Here is a 15,426-nt window from a genome sequence, read left to right as displayed (position 1 = left end):
CCTAGTTCCAACATCTCCTGTATCTCCTCCTTCAGAGTCTGTTTGACTCTCTCAGGCACCCTATAAGGAGTCTGCCTAATAGGCCTGATGGGTCCTGTAGCCACCTGGTGCTGCACCAGGTGGGTGCACCCTGGTTTCCCAGTGAACATGTCCCCAAACTCCTGTAACACTGCTTGGCTTTCTCAAACCTGGGTAGGAGATAGCTGCTGGGACATTGCTACCCCTTCCACTGAGGTGTCAGTCTGAGCCTCACTGAAGAGATCAATCACCAGATCTCCCTCAGACTCCTCCTGCAACCCACTACAAATACTCAGCACAAGGGCCTCCCTGTCATGGTAAGGTTTCATCATGTTAACATGGTACAATTTGTGCTCCTGCCTCCTGCCTAGCAGTTCTACCATGCAGTTTACACATTAACATACCTATTCTCATGTTTTTAATTCAGATATTCTGCATCCTTCTTTCCTGTTCACAGCTAACATTTCATACACTTTGTCACTTCTACTAACCATTTTCTCCCATGTGATAGTAACTTCCCATATGACATCATCCTATGTACTAGCATATCTCTTTCTTTCTTTCTTTCTTTCTTTCTTTCTTTCTTTCTTTCTCTCTCTCTCTCATAGATTAAGACCTTTGTTTTTATAATTAATGAAATTATATCACTGTTAAACTTGTATTTTTATTTGCAACCTTGTATCGTAATTTCTATGTATCAATATTGTATTTAAATCTTTTGTATATATTTTGCATGTTAATTTTAATTTTGTGGAGCTTTTCCCCAGGCTTCCACTAAACATTGGCTCTTCTAGGCCCAGTGGACTTTCCCGGTCAACAAATGCAATAAATAAGTAAATAGTTACCGTCACTTACCTTCCTTACCACCTTGTAGGGTCCCTCCCAAGCTGCTTGCAGCTTGTTGTGTCTGAAAGGAATGAGAACCATTACCTGCTGCCATACAGCATACTCCCTAGCTCGAGCATTCCTGTCATACCAGACCTTTTCCTGCTGCTGGGTTTCTGCCAGGTTTTCCTGGCCAAAGCCCATGAGTTCCCTGAGCCTTGTCCTGAGGTTTAGGACATATGCCACAACAGACTTCTTGTGAGATTCACACTCACCTTCCCACTCATCTCAATTTAAATCTAGAGGTCCCCTCACCATATGCCCATACAGCAACTCAAAAAGTGAAAAACCTGTGGATTCCTGGGGAACCTCTCTGTAAGCAAACAACAGATGGGGCAAATATTTGTCCCACTCCCTCTTAAACTGGTCTGCAAATGCCCATAGCATGGACTTGATGGTAGGGCTTAACCTCTCAGTAAGACCATTAGTCTGGGTATGATGGGGGAGTCTTCATGTGCTTCCATAGCCAAGCCAGCAGGTCTGACATGAAATTGGTACCACTGTTAGTCAATATTTCTTTTGGGAAATCTACCCTGCTGAAAATCTCTTACATAGCATTTGCCACCTTTTCTGCCTCGATGGACGACAGAGCCACTGTCTCAGGATATCGTGTAGCATAATCCACTACCACTAGGGTATACATTTTCCCTGTGGAAATTGGGGTACTCAGAGGCCCCACAATATCCATAGCTACCCCCTGAAATGGCTCCTCAATCACAGGCAAAAGCATCAAAGGAGCTCTCCCCTTGTCTCCTGCCTTGCCTACCTTTTGGCACTGCTCAAAGGTCCTGCAGTACCCTGTTACATCTTTGGAAGATCCAGGCCAATAGAAGTTCTGCATAATACGTCTCTTTGTATGTTTTATGCCCATATGACCTGCAAAGGGAATATCATGGGCTATGGCTAGAAGTGCCAAATGGTAGGCTCTAGGCACTGCCAACTGCTGTTCCCTCTCACCTTCTAGCCTTCCCTCAGGGGTACACTCTCTATACAGTAACCCTTCATCCCAGTATACGGATTCCCCATTCCCTTGAGAATCAGGTGCTTCACTAGCTACCAGCCTCAGGCCTTGCAATGTAGGGTCTGAGAGCTGAGCCTGTCTCAACTCTCTCCTTGTAACCCTTCCCAGCTCCCCTTCCACAGGAAGTCTGGCATTCTCTGATAGTGGTGCCTCACTGTCAGCCGAGGTACTCTACCTTTGCAGTCACTCTGTCGAAGGGAACATCAGTACCCACAAGCAACTGTGGCTCACCCTCAGTCTCATTGCTACAGAGTAGCTTCCTCCCTGAAGTAACCACCTCATCAGTCCTGGCTGCAAATATGTGGTCTGTCTGTGTCTCCCCAGGATACTTGACCCACATGTTAGTCTCAAAGCCTGGCTGCATGTAACTGTATTAACATATAGTACTGCCTCATCAAAATCCCTCCCTATCAGGACATCTGCAGAATGGTAGCTTGGTACCCCGGTTGTTTCAAGACAACCTACTATTGGCATGTTGTCTTTCCCACTTACTGGCTCTCTCACCTTTTGTTCCCCACCTTGCCTCCGTGGACATCTGTATGCCACATGGCCCCACTGGTTGCATTCAAAACATTTAACCCTAGGTCCTGGACATGTACATGGACTAGTGGCTTCCCCTACTACTGGAAGATTGTGTTGAGGCAGTCTTTACTGCCCACCATGGGTTCCTTTAGACCCATGAGCAGTACTGGGAGTCCCTTTCCTGTGCAGGGATGCCCTGCTTGCTAGGCATAGGTCTCCCTTCTTCCCCAACTCATCTGAAGTAGCACATTGTGTATCAGCTAACCAGATCCTCATGCCCTCAGGCAAAGTGCTAAGGGCTTGTTCCCTCACCAAATGGTCTGCCAGCCCTTCAAAAGTGGCGACCTGACATCCACTCACCCACCTATGAAAATAAGTGCTCAGTTCAGCAACATATCCACACACACTTTCATCTGCCTTGTGTTTATGCTCACTAAACTTTTTCCTATATGTTTCAGGTGTTAGCTTAAAAAATTCTAACAAACAGTTTTTAACAGTGTTATAATCAAAATATTCACAATCAGTAAGATTTGACAACACAGTTACAGCTTTACCATGGAGTAAGGGGGTCAGGAGCTGTACCCAGAGCCTTTGGTCAACATCATACTGTTTACATACCCTCTCAAACATATGAATGAAACTATCAAAATTATATCCCTCTGTAAACTGTGGAAGAAATTTGCTGACCTTTTGTGCTTCTGGGGTCCAGTTACTCCCTTCCCCACTACCTCCATGACTCTGGCAAAGAGTCAGCATCTCCTTTTCGTGCTGCCTCTGCTGGTCCTTTTCCACAGCTTCCATTTCCAAACACCTGGCCTCCAACTCAAGTTTTTTTAGCTCCAGATGGATTTTTAAGTCTTTTGCACGAAGGTTGAGCTGTCCATTCCCTGAGTGTTGTACATCTCCACGGCCAGTCTGATCGTCCTCCTGGTTGCTGGTTTCTGGTGCAGCTGTGACCAAAGCTGTAGTCATATCTGCCTTAGTCAGGTTTCCCTGCTCCAGTCCTTTAACCTGGCACATCTCAGCCAGCTGGCTCCTTTTTAGCTTTCCATACTCCTCTGCATGCTTGCCTGCTCCCCCTGACTAGCTAAGCTATTGTGTATTAACTGTGTGGCTGATTTAAAGTACTCAAACACTTTCAGTGATCTCTGTACACAATCTACAGGAATTCACACTACCCACACCACTACAAGCCAATTAGTATTTGCCAACCAATTAATATGTGGTGTGGATATCCCACCACTGCCAAACAATTAATATGTGATGCCTGTGCACTGGCTCAACAGTCAAGGAGCCTCAATTCTCACCACTAACACCAGTGAGGGGCATCCATATAGGGAAAGGATAATAAATACACACACAGTAAAGTACAATTTCCCTTAAAAGCACACAGAGATCACAGTCAGTCTTGGGCTACTTTCTCCCTTTCTCTCCAGGTCCCCAACAAGACTCCCCACTGACACAGCTATAGGGTCCAGATCTCAGCCTAGTGGGTAAGCTAAAACCTCCAGCACCCTCTCTGTCCAACCAGTGCTTTGTGTCCCTTCCCAAGTAGCTGACACATACACACTTTGATATGAGTTAAATACTACCACACAGACACTCCTGGGGAAGGCTGGCACAGGTTCTCCAGCTGTGCCCCTGTTAACCAGAGTATACAGTAGTACCACTTGCCACCACCCACTAATATTTATCAGTTACCAAAAGGCCCCTATGAAAGGGTGTCCAGTTATACTGTGCAATATTATTATCCAAATGGTAAGTGCAACTAAATAGTCAAGGCTTTTGGACTTTTGGAGTGGCTTTGTACAATATCACTAAATACATGCAATGCACTCTTAGAGCTTAAATTATCTCTACACAAAACAGCCACAGTTTAAAGTTTTAAAGATATTTAATAATAAATACTAAAAACACAAGACAATACTTCTTACTAAACAGTGCTTGTCAAAAGTTCAGATATCACAGAGAAATACTTAAAATAATACAATAGAAAAGTTCTGACATCAATACAGAAAAAAAAACTAATGTAATCTTCCTAGTTCCTAGCTATATCCAAGAGAAAACACGGTTCTAAAATAAGCTTACATATACAGTAAGACCGTGCTGTTGATGTTAGATGTTCTCAAGACAAATGCTAAATGCCCTCATTCTTTCTCTCCTTAAATTGATAACACAGTACCACTAATTCATTTCAGAATACATCATTTCTTTGTGGTTCCCAGGCTAACAGAAACTCAGAGGTTAATAGCCCTTTTGATCTTACAGCTGGTCAGGAAGTCAGAGCAATAAAAGAAATTATACATGTAAATTCTAGCCATTAACTCTGGCCTCAAAACAATAGGAAGAATGCCTCCCTCTAGACATCTCAGCTCCGAGTTTTAGATCAAAGAATTTCACAATGCTTGACTTAGCTTTCTTACAGCAGAGTGCACTGTTACATTTTTTTGCAGTTCAACATCCAATACAGTCCTTTCACATTTAAGACAACAAGCCTGTGACTTATATTAATATTTACAAATGACAGAATTATTGACAAATTCTATCTAGCTAGTCTGGAAGCCTTCACCTATCTTCACATACTTCATTGATTATGCAGACTGTAACAAAACATTGTTTATTAACTTCAATCTTGACAGTATCCAAATAAAACATATATTTATTCATTATTCATAGGTTTATAGGTGAATACTAGTCTAACTGCCCTGAATTGTCATTTTAGGCTTAGCCAATTACCTAAGGTCTGACTCAAACCCAGCAAATGTCTATGAGGTGAAGTTCTTAACCATTATGCTACCACCCCCCCCCCCACCCCACCCCCCCCACACACACACACACTTCATGCCAACCCTACCCTCCTGTGGTAGTCACTTTTCACAGAGATCTCAGGTGGCATTTATACGGACTGGGAGAAATGTGGCCAAGTGCTATGAGATCTCTTACCTCCACCTCTGCTGCCACCAACTCTGATAGCTGGAAGCTCAGTTTAATGTGCCATATTAAGAACAGCACAATCAGGTGTGCAGTGTCAGCATTAGAACATTAATCCAAGTACCTGGTTTAGCAATAGAGTCCACAGCCTTCTGATCTTCCAGCATTAAAGGCAAATGTGCCGTCTGTTGTGGTACTGTCACTCCATATAGATAATGGTTCTGCCTTTCAAACATAACTAGGCCTTAACATTGTTTTTTCTGCTCTGTTTGGTAATTATACTGAACATTCTGAATGTAACCTGATGATACAGTATTTAAAAAAAACACTTTTATTGAATTATCATTTGTGACATAGGTAAACTTACATTTATATATAGAAGTAATCAAACCATATTAACAAGTACACATTTACATTATACATCTCATATATTGTTTTGTACACTATAATCAATCCAACAAAACACAAATTGTTCAATTCCTACCTTCTCGTAAACCTCATCCCTCATCCAAAACATTTTTCTGCATGTATTGTTCCCACGGTTTCAATTTGTACAAAGCCTTTCTATATCCATATAGTTCAGGTCTTGTATCTCAGCACAAAAAAGTTATTTTCTTAGCTAGACTTATTTGCTGGCCCAGTATTATAAAGTCTGCCAGCTCATTACACTCCGAAAACATATGTTCCCAGGTGCCTCTTTCTTCCCCATTACACCTCCAGCATTTACCATTTACCTAATGAAAAATTCTTTGGAATCTGCTTGGGGTATAAAAGTACCTATGCAAACACTTCCATGCAATAATTTTAAATCTTATAGACTTTGTTGCATATTCATTTTTTAACAGCAGTTTCTGTTCTGGATTCAACTAAAAACTCAGCCAGTGCAAGTCTTTCACTTAGAATTCCTCTTTCCCTTTCTCTTTGTCTGTACTCCAATATCAATCTCTGATAGGAAAGACAATCTGTAGCCTGCAGTCCAAAGGTCTTCTTGGCCTCTTCTCATTCTATTAGCTTTCTCTGTTGAATTATTTGTTTCTAGTACCTTGGTTCCTTTGCCAACTCCCTCCAGTAAATTTCAGCCCCCTCTTGCCTATTCTCTGTACCCTAATTGCAGTCATCCCTATCAGCAGAATCTCCTTTCTCCATTCCCATGCTGGCTTAGTTCTTAGTATACTTTCTGCAACTTTATGAATATAATATTTTGTATGACTGCTGTTATTCTGCTTAAGGATCTGCATACCAAATCCCATTCTGTCCTTATTTCTGGAATTCTTCATTGCTTTATCATCACCATCCTTTCTCCTTTGAACTGTAGCTTTCAGCTTGTGCCATGTATAAGGGCCTTAACTGTGTAGCTATAAAATATCCCTTAAAATCAGGTAATCCTAAACCTCCTTGTTCTATTGGAAGAATCAATGTATTCCTCTTGACTCACTGTCCACACCTTCTCATCTGGTTGATAAAAAAATATGCCTGGCCTGTATATTAAACTAAATGGACAAAAAATATTTTTACTGTTGGTATCTTGATATTTATATTCATAGACAGCTTCCAGAGACTCAGTTTTAGTACTATCTTTTGTTTAGTCTCTTCCCACATAGCCATAATTGTAATAACAACATCCTTTTAACCCATACTCCTAAATACTTTTTTTTTATCATGTCTCCATAAATATGGGTAGTACTGAACCAATTCATGTATGGATATACCGTTTACAGCTATATCCTTTGTTTTATCTTCCTTAATTTTATATTCCAAAAAATGAACTGTCTCAGAATGTTCCACAAAACTGAGATGTCATTTTTTGTTTTTTATCGGGTGCAAAATAATATTATCTGCAAATAAAGCCACCTTTTCTTGAATACAGTAATAATTATATCCTTGAATTCTGGAGTCCCTTACTTTCATTACCAATGGTTCTAAATATAACACAAATATTAAATGGGAAAGATGACACCCCTGCCTAGTTCCTCTGTTCAGACACAATTTATCAGGGAGTGACCCTCCCACTTTGATTTTTGCTTCTGATCCTTCATATACCTTTCTAATTAACCTTATTATTAGGTTCATAGGTTCATACTAGGCTATCTGCCCTAGGGCATTTATAAGCCTAGCCAGAGTATGTTTGGCTTTCGACACCCATTTTAAATTAATTTTGCTATGCCCTTTTTCGAGGCTAGTATACTGTGCCTCTGTCTAAGAGTGACACAGAAGTGATACCCGGGGTAAACCTACGATCTCCCATCCACTCATCAAGATTCCTCTTGAAGAGAGTCAATGAGGGACTCTGCCTAACCTGGACTGGGATTTTATTCCAGTCCTTCTGTGTTATGAATCTGTCCCTCCAGCATGTCCTATTTATTTCAGTGCTGAAGTTCAAGTCTCTCGAGCGTGTAGCTTGATGGGATTTGGATTTTTTGAGGTGCAGCATGTCCCTTAATTCCGGGTTGGGCATGGCTTTATACATCAGGCACAGGTCGCCTCTGAGCAGGCGGTATGCCACTGAGTAGAGTTTAACCAGGCAGCATATGCCATCTGTTTGAGCCCTTTGATCCTCTTGGTGAGGTACTTTTGGGGTCTTTCCAGTTGCTGCAGGTGTTTGGTAAGGTACATCCCAAAAGGGGCATTGTACTCGATTATGGGCCCGATGAGGGATGAGTAAAGAGGCACGATGACCTCCCCTAATCTAGATGTGAATCCCTTCATGATTAGGTGGGCTAAATAAGGGACTCCCAGTACTGCTCATGGGTCTAAATAAAATGTTTTTCTAACCACTTTGGCCACGTGGTTGTCAAATGAGAGATTGCTATCGACTTGGGTCCCCAGGTCCCTAATTACTTCTTCTGTACTTAATGGATTACCACCTATGTGGTAATTTGTGGGCACTTTGTTTTTGCCAAAGGGGATGACTATACACTTTTTGGCGTTTAGCTTGAGGCTATGGCTCTGGCACCAGTTGTCTGTTTCTATGAAGCCCTTTTGGAGGATGCTTGTGTCGGCTGGAGAGTTGATTATGGCACCCAGTTTGCAGTCATCTGCGAACGTGGTCAGCCACAGTCCTTCTTTGTTGGCCTGTACTCCGAGAAATATATACCGAACAAGAGAGGTCCCAGGTCTGAGCCTTTTGGAATGCCACTTGTAACTGGTTTGGAGTCTGACATGACTCCAGCAATTCTAACCATGTGGGTTATGTCCTTGAGCCAGTTTGCAACCCATCTAGTGACATAGGGTTTTATATTTAAGCTGGTGAGCTTATCTATAATGCCCGAGTGGGGTATTGTATCGAAGGTTTTTGCGAGGTCCAGGTAGGCTGTGTGGACCATCTTCCCTTCGTCAATGGCCTTGGTGACTGTTTCAAAGAGGTCGACCAGATTTAAGAGGCAGGATCTGCCCTTAACAAAGCCGAACTGGGTAGAATCCAGTGTCTGTCGGTCCCCAATATCTTTATTTATGAGGTCCATGGTGATCCTTTCCATAGCTTTGCAGACCAAGCTAGTCAGGCTTATGGGGCGATAGTTTCCAGGGTCCATTGAGGCACCACCTTTGTGGAGAGGGACCACTGTTGCTGTACGCCACTCTTTGGGTACATATCCTGTAGTAAGGCTGAGATTGAACAGTAGTTTTATGTTTGGGTTTAATAAAAACAAACTAGCACAAACTAAGAAAAAGTACCGGATCCAAAGCAATGAGGTTATAAATTATTAAACCACAGCAGTCACAGGACTAGAAAGAAGTTTATTTAGTTGTAATAAACTTCTTTCTAGTCCTATGTTTGGGTTTAGCTCTTCTTGGAGTTCATGTAGGACGCAGCCCAGGACACCATCTGGTCCCATTGATGCTGTGTTTTTTGCTTTGGAGAGGGCGGCTCTTACCTGAGCATCTGAGATGTCAGGGGGGCAGCACTCTGCTGGGATAGATATTTGCCCTTTTGGTGGGGGGGGAGTTTGCGCTGAACCTGTCAGCTAGGATGTTGGCAATGTCTGTGGGTTTGGTGTATTTTTTGTCATTTTGGACTAATTCTGAGCATATCTGGGAATTCCCACCCAGGTTCCTAACATAACTAAAGAAAGCCTTGTAATTATCCTTAGTGTCCTGTGCAATTTTTCTCTCGAAGCTGGCCTTAGACGATTTTATGAGTGCCCTTAGTTTTTTGCTAATACTGATCAGAGATGCCTTCCCTTTTTGGGATTTTGCTCTATCATGTAGTAGCTTCCTCCTTCTGTTGTATAGTTTGTTTATTGCTGGGGTCCACCAGACAGGACGTCTGCCTTTGGAGGATTGGGTCTTGGTTTTATTTGGGATTGCATGATCCATGCATTCCTGAAGGTTTTCATAGAATGCATTTATAAAGGATTCTGCGGTCTGGGCCATATTTTCCACAGGCCCGGGGGCTTTGAAGGATTCCACCTCGGTTTTGAGGAGTGTGAAATTTGCTTTAGAGAAGTTTTTCACTGTGGTTTTCTGGGCAGGCGGTGAGGTCGGGATGTGAATATCCAGTGAGATCAGTTTATGGTCTGCTCTTACCAGTGAGGGATACACTTCTAGTCTGGAGCATAGAGTCCCCATGTTGGTGATGATCAGGTCCAGTATGTTTTCCCCTCTTGTGTGAGTGGTAACAAGTTGTTCCATAGCATTTGAGTTTATGAATTCTAGGAATCTTTGGGCTAGGTTGTTGGAGCTAGAGTAATGCTCCCAGTCTATGTTTGGGTAGTTGAAGTCACCCAATATAATGGTGTTTGGAGAGACCTTAAGAAATGCAAATGCTTCCATTGCCCTACTCATAAAATCCCAGCTTAACCTGTCGAATGCTTTCATTTTCATCAAGAGCCACCAGTAACAGTGGTATTTTCTTATATTCTACTTCCATCTGGATCATAGTTGTTCTACTAATGTTGTCAAATGTTTGCCTCTTCTGCACAAAACCATACTGGTCTGTATATATAAATGTTGGCAACACCTTTGCCATTATTTTAGTCATTATTGACATAAACACTTTTTAATCATGGTTCAAAATTGAAATGGGCCTATGTGAAGATGGCTCATATGGGTCTTTACATTTTTTTGGTATTGCAATCACCACAGCGTTTTTTTAGCATATTGATGTTTCCCCTTCTTTTTAAAATATTGTTAAACACAACTGTGACAATGTGAGTTATTGTCAGCCATGCCAGGAGAATTAGGGCAGTTGATGTATAGCATATGACAGAACAGCTAGCTGGGATTTTGTAAAGAATTATATGTCATTTATATATCACACTGATTTATACAGATGCTTGTGTCGAAAAATATATTTATAAAGTTGCTTGTGTTAAAAATGCATCAATAGTGTGCCCTGCTGGGAAAGAATAGAAATATGCAAGTATTATTGTAACTGTTTAAATGTATATGTTTTATCAGGGGATACTGGAAGGGAAGAGGTTAAGCTCAGTCCTAGCTATCTTTGGAAAATAGCTGAAATTAAATTAGGCCATAAAGATTGTATCTTATAGTTCTGATTGCATCCAGAGGGGAAATGTCTATGAGTAGTCTGGCTTAATAGCTCTGTAGGAGGAGTATAAGTGTTAAAATTGTTTTATGACTTCCAGGAGCTGCAGAAGATCTTAGCAAAGCTCTATGCATGTGTATTATTGACATATAGGTGCTAAATCCTGACAGCTTTTAGCCAAGGGGGATAGGGTGGGTGTGAAGAAGGGAGATACTGCCAGCACAGCTATCTGGAATTTTGTAAATAATTATATGCCATTTGTGAATATCAACATGATTTATTTAAGATGCTTGTGTTACAACTGTATTAGAACTTTATGTTATGTGAATATCAAACTTATTTGTACAGATGCATGTTGAAAAGGGTATTTGCTAAGAAAAGCCTTTTACTTGGTTCATCTCATAAGTAAAGGGATTGCATCCAGAAAAAAGGAGGTTATTACATCTCTGTACTCCTCCCTCATTAGACCTATAATTGAGTATAATGCCCCATTTGGTATCTACCTCTCCAAACACCTGCACCAACTTGAAATGCCACAGAAATACCTCACAAAGAGAATCCATGGCCTCCAACACCTGTCCTATGTGGACAGGCTCAAATCACTATCACTCTATTCTGTATCATACAGATTGCTCAGGAGTAATCTGCATCTCACCTACAAGGCAATCCCAGACCCTGCCCTACTAGAGATGCTCCATATCCATAAGTCTAACTCCTCACACATTACCCTCTTGATAGGCCTAAATCTAGTATACAACATCAACAAGACCTGCTGGACAGACAGATTTGTCTCCCAGAGGCTGCCCCATCTCTGGAATAGACTTCCCATGCATGTCAAACAGAGTACCTCACTAACCCTCTTCAAGCACAACCTTGATGAGTGGATGGGAAACCACAAATTTGTCCCAAGGGTTCCACCTTTCTCCCTCATTGACAGGGGTGACAGGTGCTGACTGAGATATCTTTTTTTGTGGATAAACTCTTGGCTTAGCTTGTAAGGGCACCAGGGCCATTAGCCTAGTAACCTCCTATGATCCTATGATTTGCAAAATGTTTGCATTTAAAATGGATCCACAGTGTGTCCTACTGGAATAGAACAGAAATGTACATGCACTATTGTAACTGTTTAAATGTATATTTTAACAGTGGAAACTGGAATACAGGAAGTTAACTTCAGACAAATAATAGAAATTAAATTATTTTATGGCTAAGCCAAAAAAATGGTATCTTTCAGTTTCAGTGCAGTGGGAGACATAATATCGGTACTAGGGAATTTTCTGTATTGTTTTTAAGGTAAAATAATTACTAGTTTTGGAATGTGAAGGAATACAATTATTTTATGACTTCCAGCATCTGCCAAAGACTGAGGTCTATGTATTTTCACAGGCAGATGCTAAATACTGCTAGCTTCCAGCAGTGGGAGTTTCACCTGGGATAGAGTCTGATGACAGGAAATGATGTCACTCTGCTAGCTATCTCAGCAGTAATATTTGAGATATTAATATGAGAACTCTCTTAGAGAGACAGAGCATTCTGTATTCTGTCTTGGACCTGACAACTAGAAAAAACATTTACCACATCTCCCTTGCTGTTAAGTAAGTTAACTAGGGTATAGTAATTCTCTTAGATACAGTCAGGAAAATAATAAAGCTTAGTTTAGATATTTGACTTTATTTTATTTTAAATATTTCCTGAGGTTTTGGACTCTGATGTCACTGTGAAAATATACTGAGTATTTTCTTGTTCTTTTATTATTTATTATTAAATATATTTAAAGCTTTCATTGTGGCTGATCTGTCTAAAGATGTTTAAGTTTTGAGAGAACTTGCATATTTATTTGGTGACACTGTGTGGGCCACTCCTAATAGCCTTTCTCTTGGTCAGACTACCATTCGTGTTAATATTAATATTGCACAGAAAGACTGGATACCCTTTGTTAAGGGCCTTAAAGTAGCTGATAAGGACTTGGCTGGTGGCAGTGATGAATACCTTATAGTCTAGGTAAAAGGGGGCATAGCTAGTAAACCTTTGCCAGCCTTTCTCAGGTGTGTGTGTGTGTGTGTGTGTGTGTGTGTGTGTGTATATATATATATATATATATATATATATATATATATATATATATATATATATATATAAATCAAACCCCAAAGAGTGTGTGTATCAGCTAGTTGGGCAGGGACGTGAAACACTGGTTGGGCAGAGAGGGTGCCAGAGGTCTTGGCTTGGCCACTCAGCTGAGATCAAACTGAATGACTTGGGATTTAGGAATGTTTAGTGATTCGGAGGATGTTTTTTAATGAAAACACTTAATCCTTGGCAGTGTTTTAATAAATTTGTGTTTCAACTGTGGAATACTCTCTGGTGTGTTCTGGATTTACCTCTGGGCTGTCCTGCTGTGGATAGTCATTCAGTTTGGTCTGTCTTTGTTTTTTGTGGTTACCACTCAACTGAGATCCCAACTCTATAACTGTGCCATTGGGGAGTCTTATTGGGGATCTGGAGAAAGAGGGAGAAACCAGCCACGGACTGTGGTCTCTCTATGCTCTTAAGGGAAATTGCACTTGATGCAGAGAGGTGCATCTGGAAATACTGTGTACCTTGTAATTCTCTCAATGTACATCCCCCGCTGCTGCCAGTTGTGAGGATTGAGGCTCCTTGATTACTGGTCCAGTGGTGGGTCATCACTGTGGGAAGGGTCGTCACTGTGGGAACCAGAAGTCAGATGACCACATGTGATGTCATCCTTTAAGCTATCCCAGAAATAATATTCAGATATTATATTGAGAAGTTTCTCAGTCAGACTGGGCAGTATATTTTTTGGGACCTGACCTAGAAGGACCCCTCACCTACTTTGTCTTGCCTTGCTCTAATAAGTGAACCAGGGAATAGTAACTCTTTCGATTAGTCTGGAAAATATAGTGAGATTAGTTAAATGCTGATTTTCTGTATATGTGTGAATCTATTCTTCTGTGTTATTTTAATATTTCATGTGGTTGAAATTCTGGTGTTTACTGTAAATAGATATTTAGTATTTTCATATTCTTCTTCTATTTATTATTAAACATATTTAAACATTTCATTGTGGCTGGTCCTTTTAGAAAATATTTAATCTTTGAGAGTATTTGCATATTTTTATTTGGTGATAACTAGGGCCACTCCTGAAAACCTTGCTGTTGGTCAAACTACCACTTGTATTAGTATTAATTGTACACAGTATAACTGGGTACCATTGAAAGAGCCTCAACATAGCTGGCAGGGCTTCTGGTGGCAGTGAAACTACCTTATAGTCTGGGTAAAAGGAGGCATAGCTAGTAAATCTGTGCCAGTCTTTTCCAGGTGTGTGTGTGTGTGCGTGTGTGTGTGTTTGAGTGTGTGTATGTGTGCAAATCAAATCTCAAAGAGTGTGAGAGGGTGTGGGTGGACTTGGCTTGGAATCCCAGCTAAGAACTCACCTCCACAACTGTGCCACTGGGGAGCCTTATTGGGGTCCTGGAGGGAGACAGATATAAAGAAATCCAGACCCTGGGCTTTCTGTGTTCCCTGTGTGCTCTTAAGGGAAATTGCACTTGATGCAGAGAGGTCTACATCTGTAAATATTGAGTGTATCCATTTGTATTTCAAGTGAGCGTCCCTCTCTAGTGTCAGTGGTGAGGATTCAGGCTAATTGAGTAATGGCCCAGAGTGGGGACATCACAACAACCTTCCAGATCTGTGTAACTTTCTTCCTTCTTAGTTTCCAAACTTCCACCAGAACACCATGTCTTCCTGGATACTTTCCTGCAGGTTGGTTATACATCGCCATTTGTATCTATTCTCCTCTCATATTAACTGTTAATTATTGAGCCTCATTTACCTCTAACCATGACATATTTAAGTATTTCATAAATTTTTATTTATTTATTTATTTATCATTTGTTAACCGGGAAAGTCCGACTTGGAACAAAGCCAATTTCAGCGGAGGCCCAGGGAAAAAGGCTCCAGATGCATGTCTTTGTAATGTGAGAGAAAACTGGAGCACCCAGAGGAAACCCACACGAATACAGGGAGGACATACAGACTCCACACAGAAGGCACCCCAGCTGAGAATTGAACTGGAGAACCTCTTGCTGTGAGGCAACAACGCTGCCGCTGCGCCACTGTGCCGTCCATTTGTGCTTTAAATAAATATTTCCATTTATGCTTTTTCTTGATTTCTCACTTTTCTGTTTCTAAAACAATGAGTGAGAAGGTCACTAAAAAAAACTATCAGTAAAAACAAAACGAAAACTCCAGCAAAGCTAGAACTGCCACTGAGTGACCTCCCAAACCTCTTGTATCAGAGGCACATGGGATATATGCAAATGATCCTTATGAACATCAGGTGTTTCAGCTAATTAGAAATTTTGAATGCCCATGACTTGTTTTGTCATTTTAATGAACAATTTCAGGCCAATAAAGCCAAACCCCACTAGCTGCGGATATGCATATTTCGGCCTTGATATGACCTCAGCAGCACAGCACAAGCAAAGTGTTTGACTAAGCATTAGAAACACAGGGTTGTTATACCCAGCTGATGTCCATT

Source organism: Protopterus annectens, chromosome 1.part1 (genome assembly GCF_019279795.1).
Source record: "Protopterus annectens isolate FY-2018-M chromosome 1.part1, PAN1.0, whole genome shotgun sequence".
In the NCBI taxonomy this organism is placed as follows: domain Eukaryota; kingdom Metazoa; phylum Chordata; order Ceratodontiformes; family Protopteridae; genus Protopterus; species Protopterus annectens.
The sequence above is the reverse complement of the archived record's forward strand: the minus strand, read 5'-3'. Positions refer to the sequence as shown.